The following is a 13,065-nucleotide window of genomic DNA, read 5'->3' as shown; positions in this document are numbered from 1 at the left end:
CATTCACTCTATTTTACCCTTGATATGTTTCAGTTTTCCAATATCATTCTAGAACACTGCTTTGAAATGTCATTCAATCTCATTTTGTGGAGTGACAGATACAGTTGAGCAAATGCCCAATTATATTTTAATTAATTTGCCATTCACGTCCAGTGCTTCTCTGGTTAGTTTTTACATTATAAATCTCAAGGTTAACCAGTCCTGTGTCACTCACATCATTACTAGATTTTTCATCAGCAGCATGCAGGTTAGTGCTCTTTCTGAAACTGCAACTTCACTTTCATCTTTTTCTCTTCCCTATACAGACCGTATATTTTTGTCTGCCCAACATGTTTTTTGTATGTATCATATTTTGATGCAATTTCTGCAAGTTTCGTCTTTAAACCTACATTGGTCTGGTGTATGACCGCACCTGCCACAATGGTAGCACAATTTCTTTGTCCAGACCAGTTTCTGTTTAGATGTTGCAATTTTTTCACGTTTACTTTCATTTCTAACTGCAACCCTAACTGCTGTTTCCATTGATACAGCGATTTCAACTGCTCTTTTAAATGTGAGTTGTATTTCAGTTAGGAGCCATTTTTAAATGCCACTATAACAATCTCTCAGTGCATCATTAAGCCTATCACTGAACTGACAGTACTTGGACAATTATGTTTACCACAAATGACGTGGTGACATATGCCATTCACATAGTTTTACATGTAACCTATAATGAATTATATAAACAACAAAGAATGCTTAGTCAAACAATATATTTACAATATTATTCAAATATTACTGAAGTACTAAATAGGCAACAGGTTGCTGCTGTAGTACATTCTTGATTCAACCTAACAGCCCCAGTAAGATAATGCTTGTGAACATGCTGTTAAATTGATAACAAGCATCATTTTGAACAGAGATCTTGCAATTCGTTATGAAACTGAATAAAGGACTGCAAAACACTACCAGCAATTTACACTTCACAAAATGGCACTGTTGTTTTGACAGTCTGGTTTATCCAGTGACTCTTGACAAGATCCTGTAGAGAAAATCCCCAGCATTGTTCGTGCAAGAGTCACAATAAAACACAATAGAACTCCCAGATAAATACTGGCTAAGATCTGGAGTCATCCAAATTCACTTAGACATTATTAGAGGCAAATGTGGAATTGCTTTGTTATTGTTATATTCAGCAAGATACAGTAAAAAGCTTTTGAATGCCCTTGCAACTTTTGTAAGTGAACAGTCCAGAAGTAATTGTCTTCATATCTTGTTAGATGGCAGGAGAACACTTGCAAGAGCCAGATTTTCACTTAATCACAAATAGAAATATGCTTTGATCTTTATCACTTTATTTAAACTGTTGTTCCATTAAAATGAACCCATTATCAGCTAACTCCTGAGCACAGCCCTTGTCTAGATCACTCAGTTATTTTAAGGATTGGCAGTCAATTTTGAACATGATATTTAAATGACAACAAAGGTGGCAATTTTCACATCTCCTCAATTTACAACACATTCTGTAAAATGACATCTGGTGAAGTCAATTTACATTCTGCTCACAGTGTGTTATGTTAAACATTACTGGAAATGATTAGCTTGGCAGAGGGCTGCATACCTTATCTGCTGAGGTGGAAACTCACATAAATATCAATGCACTGTAAATACAAGACATTCTACAGATGTTGAAAGTCTAGAGTAACAGATAGGGGGAACTCAACAGGTCAGGCAGCATCCATGGAAAGGAATAAACAGTTGATGTTTCAGGCTGAGACCCTTCAATAGATTGTTCAATGTATCAATGGATGGTTGAGCTTTTCACATATTAAAGTGAAAGACAGAAGGCATGAAAATACAACACATCCTAAAATGGGTAAGGAGATGTGTATGGGACTTTAGGTTATGAGGGATGGGAGAACAGATGTGTCTGGATATTTTGGACACAACAGAAAAGAGGCAGGTAATTACTCCTGTTCTCACACAGATTGCAAAGTAGCAAAGAGATTTGGGACCTATTCATTTTATATAAAACTTACAGAAGTAATTTGCCTTAATTAATCTGTGCTGTGAATCCATGAAAGTGTTAGCCCCCAACCTGTCTATTTTATTAGACATTTTGCATTTTTTCCTTTTTTCTCTCACATTTTCAACTATTTTAAGAGGTAGTAGATTTCATATTTTAACAATTGTTTGAGCTTTTTTTTAAAGAGGTCTGTCTCCTCATTTCTCCATCGAGTGTACTTCATATACAAGCTCCTCGTTTTGGATTCTGACACGATGGGTATTCTATCCTTAATATTGTTAAAACCATCATTGACATGATGTAGCAGCTGTATAAACCTTCGGTTAGGGAATGTATGGAATACTATGTGCGTTTCTGGTTGCTGCGTTACAGGAAGGGTGCGGAGACTTTGGAGAGGGTGCAGAGAGAATTCACCAGAATGCTGCCTGGATCAAACAGCACTAACGATGAGGAGAAGTTATACAAACTTGGATTTTCACTCAAGCATCAGTGGCTAAGGTGAAATCTGGTAGAGGTTTATAATTTTATGAGATATTGACAGAGTCATTTTATCAGTCATTCTCGTAGAGTAGGGAACTTCAAATACTAGAGGCAATGGTTTATGAAGAAAGGGGGAATGTTTAAAGGAGAGCTACAAGTCGAGTCCTTCCTTCTACACCACCCCCAAAACCACCACATACACACCTACAACTGTAAGTGCTGCCAAAGGGAGTGGTGGAAAAAATACAACTGCACTTAGACAGACAGATGAACAGGCAGGAAAGGGAGCAACACAGACCATGTACAGACAGAATAGATTAGCAAAATTTGGCTTAACACTCAGCACAGACATTGTGGGCTGAAGGGCCTGACCTTTGTTTATCTTTTCTATACTGTTTTCTTAGCCTGAATGACTAACCCATTGTAATTGTGAAAACCCTACAAGCTGAAGTTTCCACTCATTTAGATAATGGAATTGATGGCTTTGTGGCAAAGTTTGTGGATGATACAAAGATAAGTAGAGGTTTAGGTAGTGCTGAGGAAGCAATGCGATTGCAGCAGGACTTAGACAAATTGGAAGAATGGGCAAAAAAGTGGCAGATGGAATACAGTGCTGGGAAATGTATGATAATGCATTTTGGTAAAAGAAACAACAGCATGGACTATTATCTAAATGCGGAGAAGGTTCAAACATCAGAGGTGCAGAAGGACTTAGGAGTCCTTGTGCAAGGCTCCCAGAAGGTTAATTTGCAGGTTGGGTCTGTGGTAAAGAAGGTAAATGCAATGTTGGCATTTATTTCAAGGAGAATAGAAGATAAAAACAAGGAGATAACGCTGAGCCAAGACACTAGTCAGGCAGCACTTGGAGTATCATCAATAGTTTGGACCCCATATCTCAGAAAGGATGTGTTGTCATTGGAAGGAGTCCAGAGGAGGTTCACAAGAATGATTCCGGGATTGAAGGGGTTAACACGAGGAGCGTTTGGCAGCTTTGGGCCTGTACTCACTGGAATTTAGAAGAATGTAAGGGGATCACATTGAAACCTACTGAATGTTGAAAGGACTAGATAGGGTGGATGTGGGGAGGATGTTTCCTATGGTGGGGGGTATCCAGAACTAGAGGGCACAGCCTCAAAATTGAGGGCAATCTTTTAGAATAGAGGTAAAGAGGAATTCTTTTAGCTAGAGAGTAGTGAATCTGTGGAATGCTCTGCCACAGACTGCAGTGGAGGCCAAGTATGTGGGTATATTTAAGGCAGTAATTGATTGTTTCCTGATCATTCAGGGCATCAAAGGATATGGCGAGAAGGCAGGTGTATGGAGTTGAGTGGGATCCGGGATCAGCCATGGTGGAGTGGCAGAGCAGACTCCATAGGCTGAGTGGCCTAATTCTGTTCCTGCATCTTGTGGTCTTATGGTCTAAAAGGAAAACCCTAAACTGTGCAATCTTATTCAATGGAAGCTCGCCATACTGATGCCAGCTTTCAAATCCTATTACATTTTCTTCAGTGGCTATGATAAATGGTCTACTATCATGTCCAGTTTTGGTCACAGCATCACTTAAACACTAATGGCTTCAGAAAGAATATTGGTTTAGACTATCTGGAAGAGACCTAGGGTTGAGAGATTTCATACAAGGTTAAAAGGAAAAGCTGGAGCATTTTCCTTTGAGGAAAGAAAGCTAAGGTTACATCTGATAGTGGTTGAAAAGACTGTGACTGATTTAAATAACTCAAACAGAGGGACACACACAAAATGCTGGAGGAACTCAGCAGGCCAGGCAGCAACTATGGAAAAGAGTACAGTTGACGTTTCAGGCCTGAGACCCTTCATCAGTGTGTTGCTTGGATTTTGTCTTGTTTGTGATCAAACAGGGAAGTTGTTTTCATAACAAATGGTTTAAGGGACAAAGATTTAAAGTTCAGGAAAAAAGTGGGAAGTGGAAGATGTGGTGTTATGAGGAATTTTATTAGGAATGCAGAGTAGTTATGATCTGGTGCTCACTGATACAGGAGTGGTGGAAACAGTGTCAAAGAGGGAGAGGGTCGTCAAATAGTAATTGGATCAGTACTTGGAGAAATTTGTCCAGGATAGGAGTGACGAATCACTCTGCCAGAGGGCGATGGCCAATGTATGCCAAAATGATTGCCCAGCTTCCATGTCATTACAGTAGCTTTGTTACAAATTCAACAAAACTTCACTACGTTTACAGTCAGCACTTTATAAATAAACCTAAGAACTATATTGGTAATTCTTATTGCTTTTAAATCTGTAGTTTTGTATTTAATGATACTTTCCCCCAAGAATCCTTAATTCTTCTACTCCAGTTTCTTATTTTCTAGGTGAGATTCTCCCATCAAAGCACACAACCTCCACATTTAACTCCATTAAAGTTTACTTGCTCTGTCAGTTCTCAGTCAAAGGGCTTTTGAGAAAGTCACCCTCTGTGATGTTATTGAATACTAAATAGAATAGAATACAACTTTATTGCCGTTGTTCAAGACAATGAGATTGTGGTTCTAACTGCATTTTGTTTTAACTTTGTTTTGTGGTTGCCTCTAAGGAGATGAATCTCAAGGTTGTGTAAATTATATATACTTTGATAATAAATGTACTTTGACCTTAGACCTTTGATCAAGACCTGTGTAGATGAATGTGTGCCTTTAGGAACATTACGGACACACTGAAACCAGAAGCTGTGGAAAAACTGTGGGATTTGCCGTCTCAGGGCTAGATCTGTGACGTTTAAGACCAGTGCTACAGAAATGCAGTTATGACCTACAGAAATCAATCTTAAGAGCAAAAAAAGCAAATCTGAGTAAAGTCAGAGACGAAATGAAATGCATGTTAGCTGAGGCAGGGTTTGCCAGCAATTACTTCCTACAAGGTGAAATCTAATATCATAAATGGCTATGATGCATGACTCCCAGATAAACTGAACACTCTTCATACACACTTTGAAAGGAAGAATGAAGCTACACCTGTGTGAATACTTGCAAGCACCTGGCGACCCTGTGAACCCTTTCAAGGCATTAGGCCCCGAAGATGTACATGGCGGGGCACTGAAAATCCATGCCGACTACCAGCCGCAGTGTTCAAGAACATCTTCAATGTCTCACTGCTGTAGTCGGCAGTTCCCACCTGCTTTATAAGGGCATCAACCATCAATCAAGAGGAAGCTGGACTGCCTCAATAACTATCACCCAGTAGCACCCATATCTACTGTGATGAAGTAATTTGAGCAGATGGTCTTGGGTAGAATTAACTCTTCCCTGTACAAGGACCTGTACCTGCTGCAATTTCCCTACCGCAGCAACAGGTCTACAGCAGATGCAATCTCACCGACTTTCCACTCATCCTTGGACCAGCTAGACTATGTCAAGTTGCTGTTCATTGATTACAGCCCAACAAGCTTCAAAACCTGGGCTTCTGTACCTCTCTTTGCAACTGGATCCTTGACTTCCTCATTAGGAAGACACAGTCAGTGTGGAACTCTTTCTTGCTGGCTACAACATAGGCGTGCCTCAAGGATGCGTGCTTAGCCAGTGCTCTACTTTCTCTACACTCATATGTCATTAATACATTTGCCAACAGCACAACTGCTTGAGGGGAAGTTGGGGCCTTGGCTCATTGAGGATTTGGTAAGGACAGGTGAAGGCATTAGCTGAAGGGAATTGTTTTCCTGTTATTTATTCTTTGCTTGTAGCATATTTAGAGCAGCGGGGCTGACAGGAGAGTGGAATGCTCCTCTTCTGGGATGTGGAGACCTCCTGTATCTTTGATGACTACACCTACAAGAAGTGCATCCAGTTGCAGCTTCTAACAAACTGTGTTATGGTGCTGGAGCTGGAACTGGATAAATTGCAGATGATCAGGAGGCTGAGGGCATACAGGGAGATAGTTGCAACCAAGGCACAGAACACAGGTAACTGGGTGACCATCAGAAGGAGGAAAGGGGATAGGCAGCAGTTCAGAGTACCCCTGTGGCTATTTCCCTCAATAACAGGTATACCGCTTTGGATACTGTTGGGGGGAGGGGACAGGTAATGACCTAGCAGAGAAAAGCCACAGCAGTCAGGTCCCTGGAGTGAATCTGGCTCTGTTGCTCAGAAGGGAAGAGGGGAGAAGAGGCAAACTATAGTGATAGGGGATTTTTTGGTTAGGGGAACAGAAAGGAGGTTCTGTGGACAAGAATGAGATTTCTGGATGGTATGTTACCCTGAGGCTGACAGTGTCCAGGACATTTCAGATCAGGTCCACAGCATTCTTAAGTGGGAGGGCAGCAGTCATAGGTCATGCTCCTTGCCGTTACCAATGACATGGGTAGGAAGAGTGAGAAGGTCCTGCAAAGAGAGTTCAGGGAGTTAGATAGTAAGTTAAAGGACAATACCTCCTGGGTTATGATCACAGGTTTGCTGCCTGTGCTACGTGCTAGAGTGTTCAGAATAGGAAGATCATACAGTTTAACACGTGGCTAAGGAGATGGTCCAGGAGAGGGCTTCAGATTTTTGGATTATCGGGCTCCCTCTTCCAGGGAAAGTGGAACCTGTATTGAAGGGATGACTTGCATCTGAACTAGAAGGGGATTAATATCATTGCAAGAAGGTTTGCCAGTGCTGCACAGAGGCGGTTAAACTAGAGTTGCAGGGGGATGGGAATCAGGGTGCCAGAACTGATAGTGGAGTGGTTGTGGAGAAAGATAGTAAGCCTACACACAGAGTTAGGAATCAAAAGGTTGAGTACAGTTCTGAGCAGTGTATATTTCAAAGCAAGGGGCAATGTAGAAACGGTGGATGAGCTTAGCACATGGAATTACAACATCGTAGCCATTAGTGAGATTTGGTTGAAGGACTGGCAACTCAGTGTTCCAGGGATTTGTTGTTTTAGGCATTATAGAATGGGAAGCTTTAAAGGCAGAGGGGTGGCATTACTAGTCAGGGAAAATGTCATGGCAGCGCTCAGTCAGAACTGACAGGAGAGCTCGTCTAGTGAGGCTTTATGGGAAGAACTGAGGAATAAGAAAGAATGACCACATTAATAGGGCCATATTACATATTACAGACCAGCCAACAGTCCATGGGATTTAGAGGAACAAATTTGTAGAGAGATTGCAGACTGTTGCAAGAGTACAAGGTGCTGAACACCTACGCTCTGTCCGCCAGAGAAAGCAGGATCTCCCAATGGCCACACATTTTAATTCCACATCCCATTCCCATTCTGATATGTCTATCCACGGCCTCCTCTACTATAAAGATGAAGCCACACTCAGGTTGGAGGAACAACACCTTATATTCCGTCTGGGTAGCCTCCAACCTGAAGGCATGAACATTGACTTCTCAAACTTCCGCTAATGCCCCACCTGCCCCTCGTACCCCATCTGTTATTTATTTATATACACACTTTCTTTCTCTCTCTCTCCTTTTTCTCCCTCTGTCCCTCTGACTATACCCCTTGCCCATCCTCTGGGTTTCCCCCCCCTCCCCCTTTTCCTTCTCTCTGGGCCTCCTGTCCCATGATTCTCTCATATCCCTTTTGCCAATCACCTGTCCAGCTCTTGGCTCCATCCCTCCCCCTCCTGTCTTCTCCTATCATTTTGGATCTCCCCCTCCCCCCCACTTTCAAATCTCTTACTAGCTCTTCCTTTAGTTAGTCCTGACGAAGGGTCTCGGCCCGAAACGTCGACTGTACCTCTTCGTAGAAATGCTGCCTGGCCTGCTGCGTTCACCAGCAACTTTGATGTGTGTTACTTGAATTTCCAGCATCTGCAGAATTCCTTGTGTTTGCATTTTTTAAAAAAGGGATACTACAAATACGTTAAGAGCAAAAGGATTGCAAGGAACAAAATTAGTGCTCTGGAAGATCAGTGATAATATATGCATGGAGACGAAAGAGATGGGAGAGATCTTAAATGGATATTTTTGCATCTGTATTTACTCAGCAGACAGAGTCTACAGAACTGAGGCAAAGTAGCAGTGAGGTCATGGACAGTATACAGATTACAAAGGAGGAGCAGTTGGCTGTCTTGAGTAAAATTAGGGTAGATAAATTCCCAGGGGCTGACAAAGAGTTCTCTCAGACCCTGTGGGAGGCTAGTGCAGAAGATGAAGAGGCCCTTAGCCACAGTTGAGATGCAAGAGGATTGGAGGATAGCTAATGTTTTTACATCATTCTAAGAATATTTCTTGAACATCATTCAAGAAAAGTTCTAAAAAGAGGCCAAGAAATTATAGTCGGTGAGCCTGACATCAGTAGTGGGAAAGTTATTGGTAGGTATTATCAGGGACCAGATATATAAGTATTCGGATAGACAAGGACTAACTAGAGATATTCAACATGGATTTGTGTGTGGTGGGTCACGTCTAGCAAATTTTACAGTTTTTCGAGGAAGTTACCGGGAAAGTTGATGAAGCCAAGGCAGTGGATGTTGTCTACATGGACTAGCAAGGCATTTGACAAGGTTCCGCAGGGGAGATTGGTTAAGAAAGGGAGATTACTACCTCAAACCTTTGCGGGAGAAAGCATAGAGTGGTAGTAGATGGTTGCCTCTCTCACTGGAGGCCTGTGACTATTGGAGTGCCACATGGATCAGTGCTGGGTCCGTTGCTGTTTGTGATCCTACATCAACGATCTGAATGATAATGTGGTAAACTGGATCAGAAAAATTGCAGATGACTTCAAGCTTGGGAGCATGGTGGGCAATAAGGAAAACTATCTAAGTTTGAAGCAGGATCTGAACCAGCTGTAAAAATGGCAGATGGAATTTAAAGTATGAGGTGTTGCACTTCTGGGAGTGCAGCAGAACAGATGGATCTGGGAATGCAGATCCATAATTCCTTGAAAGTGGTGTTGTGGGTAGATAGAGCTGTAAAGAAAGGTTTTGGCACATTGGTCTTCTTAAATCAAAGTACTGAGTACAGGTGTAGGGATGTTATGTTGAAATTGCATAAGATATTGGTGAGGCCTAATTTGGAGCATTTTGTCCAGTTCTGGTCACCTACATACAGGAATGATGTAAATAAGATTGAAAGAATGCAGAGAAAATTTACAAGGTTATTGCCGGGACTTGAGGACCTGAGTTATAGGGGAAGACTGAATGGGTTAGGACTGTATTTCCTAGAACATAGAAGATTGAAGGGAGATTTGGTAGAGATATACAAAATTATGAGGTGTATAGATAGGGTAAATGCAAGCAGGCTTTTTCCACTGAGGCTGGTTGAGGTGACAACTAAAGGTCATGGGTTAAGGGTGAAAGATGAAATAAAGGAGAACTTCTTCACTCAGAGAGTGGTGAGAGTGTGGAACCCACTGCCAGCGCAAGTACTGGATGCGCATTTGATTTTTATCATTTGAGAGAAATTTGGACAGGTACATGGATGGGGGAGGGGGGTTATGGAGGGCTATGGTCCATTTGCAGGTAGAAGGGACTAGACAGATTAATAACTAGACAAGACTAGATGGGCTGAAGGGCCTATTTCTGTGTTGTAGTGTTCTATTATCTCTACATCAATGACAGATTCTCAGATTGTAACAAAGAAGCATACAGGAGTGAGATAGATCGCATGTTCAGTAGTGTCACAACAACCACTGTTAATAAGATCCATTGTGAACTTCAGGAGAGGGAGAACACTGCAATTTTCATCGAAGGGTCAGCAGTGGAAAGACTGAGCATCTCCAAGTTCCTGGGTGTCAATATCTCTGAAGACCTACATATTATGCAAATACAAAGACGGCATCCCAGCAGCTATATTTCATTAGGGGTTTGAGGACATTTGGTATGTCACCAAAGGCTGGCAAATTTCTACAGATATTCCATGGAGAGCATTCTGACCAGTTGCACAGGATTGGCAAGTGCTGTAAACTTAGCCAGCTCTGTAATGGGCATTGGCCACACAGCATCCATCATGAAGGACCCTCAGCGTCCAGGACATACGTTTTTCTCATTACTACCATCAATGAAGAAGTGCAGGGGCAGCTTCTTCCCCTCCACCATCAGATTTCTGACCCATGAACACCACCTCATTATTTTGCTCTCTTTTTAATTTGCACTATTGATCTATATTTTATATATTCTCATTGTAATTTACATATTGTAATTTTTATTTATTGCATGATACTTACTTCTCTGACATTAAATGTACCTTTGAAACCTTTAAAACCTTTGATACTGCTACCACAAACAATTTTCACAGCATATGTACAGTGATAAAAACTTGATTCTGATTCTAAACTAGTGATTCTAAAATTGTTTGATGTCCCACTCTCTAATCTAGTCTGATTGAACTTTCTACATCCTAAACTTCATTGCAATTTTCTCCATCCCTGATGAGGCTCCTTCAAGTACCAACACAATGCAACAAGAGTGAGACTGATGTTATGCTATAAGCTGAAAAAGGTCACTTATCACAGCCAGTTGTCTCCATTAACATCAGACATATGAACGGCGGTGGAAGGGTGGTAAGCACATGGAAGACCTGATTGCACAGGATTGAAGGAGGTTGCAGAGGGCTGCAGACTCAGCCAGCTTCATCATGGCGACTACTCTCCCGAGCAGCAGCATCATCACTAAGGGCACTCACGTCTGAGATATGTCTCAGAGGCTGTCTTTAAGGCGGAAGGTCCCGATGGAGTACCTCGTAAGGCTCTGAAAATCCGTGCCAACCAACTAGCAGGAGTATTCAAAGACACTGTCAACCTCTCAATGCTACGGGCAGAAGTTCCCACTTGCTTCAAAAAGGCAACAATTATGCCAGTGCCTAAGAAGAGTAACGTGAGCTGCCTTAATGACTATCGCCTGGTAGCACTCATATCTACAGTGATGAAATGTTCTGAGAGGCTGGTCATGACTAGACTGAACACTTGCTTCAGTAAGGACCTGCACCCATTGCTATGCCTATTGCCACAATAGGTCAATGGCAGATGCAATCTCAATGGCTCTCCACACAGCTTTAGACCACCCGGACAACACAAACACCTATGTCAGGATGCTGTTCATCGACTTTAGCTCAGCAGTCACCCATCATTCCCACAATCTTGATTGAGAAATTACAGAACCTGGGCCTCTGTACCTTCTTCTGCAATTGGATCCTCGACTTCCTAACTGGAAGACCACAATCTGTGTGGATTGGTGATAACATATCCTCCTCGCTGATGATCAACACTGGTGCACCTCAGATGTGTGTGCTTAGCCCACTGCTCTACTCGCTCGATACCCATGACTGTGTAGCTAGGCATAGCTCAAATGCCATCTATAAATTTACTGATGATACAACCATTGTTGGTAGAATCTCAGATGGAAATGAGAGGGCATACAGGAGTGAGATATGCCAACTAGTGGAGTGGTGTCACAGCAACAACCTTGCACTCAATGTCAGTAAGACGAAAGAGCTGATCGTGGACTTCAGGAAGGGTAAGACGAAGGAACACATACCAATCCTCATAAAAGGATCAGAAGTGGAGAGAGTGAGCAGTTTCAAGTTCCTGGATGTCAAGACCTCTGAGGACCTAACCTGATCCCAACATATCAATGCTGTTATAAAGAAGGCAAGACAGTGACTATACTTCATTAGGAGTTTGAAGAGATTTAGCATGTTAATAAATACAGTTGAAAACTTCCACAGATGTACCATCGAGAGCATTCCGACAGGCCGCATCACTGTCTGGGGGGGCGGGGTGCGGGGCTACTGCACAGGACTGAAAGAAGCTGCAGAGGGATTTAAATTTAGTCAGCTCCATCTTGGGTACTAGCCTACAAAGTACCCAGGACATCTTCAAGGAGCGGTGTCTCAGAAAGGCAGCATTCATTATTAAGGACCTCCAGCACCCAGGGCATGCCCTTTTCTCACTGTTACCATCAGGCAGGAGATACAGAAGCCTGAAGGCACACACTCAGTGATACAGGAACAGCTTCTTCCCCTCTGCCACCTGATTCCTGAATGGACAGTGAACCCATTAACACTACCTCACTTTTTTAATATATATTAGTTCTGTTTTTTTGCATAATTTTTAATCTATTCAATATACGTAAACTGTAAGTTATTATTTATTTATGTTATTATTATGTTTTCCTCTTCTTCTATGTCATGTATTGCATTGAACTGCTGCAGCTAAGTTAACAAATTTCACAACACATGCCGGTGATAATAAACCTGATTCTGATTCTGATTCTGCCCTCTTCTCCGTTACCGGAAAGGTATATGAGCAGCTTCCACCCTTCTGCCATCAGATTTCTGAACTGTCCATGAACATTATCTCTCTAGTCCTGTTTTGTACTATTTATTTATTACAGAGAAGATTCACTAGAATGATTCCGGGAATGAGAGGGTTAACATATGAGGAACGTTTGTCTGCTCTTGGACTGTATTCCTTTGTGTTTAGAAGAATGAGGGGAGACCTCATAGAAACATTTCGAATGTTAAAAGGCATGGACAGAGTGGATGTGGCAAAGTTGTTTCCCATGATGGGGGAGTCTAGTACGAGAGGGCATGACTTAAGGATTGAAGGGCGCCCATTCAGAACAGAAATGTGAAGAAATTTTTTTAGTCAGAGGGTAGTGAATCTATAGAATTTGTTGCCAGGGG

The 13,065-nt window shown here is 42.0% G+C and overlaps 1 protein-coding gene across 2 annotated transcripts in view; it reads right to left on the bottom strand.

Annotated features, from left to right (window-relative positions):
- The window catches only part of chid1 (chitinase domain containing 1), a 96,127-nt gene that overhangs the window by 10,346 nt on the left and 72,716 nt on the right, over positions 1 to 13,065 (bottom strand). The gene's annotated exons all lie outside the window — the stretch shown is intronic.

The sequence above is a fragment of the Mobula hypostoma genome, chromosome 11 (genome assembly GCF_963921235.1).
Source record: "Mobula hypostoma chromosome 11, sMobHyp1.1, whole genome shotgun sequence".
Taxonomy (NCBI): domain Eukaryota; kingdom Metazoa; phylum Chordata; class Chondrichthyes; order Myliobatiformes; family Myliobatidae; genus Mobula; species Mobula hypostoma.
The sequence above is the reverse complement of the archived record's forward strand: the minus strand, read 5'-3'. Positions and strand labels throughout refer to the sequence as shown.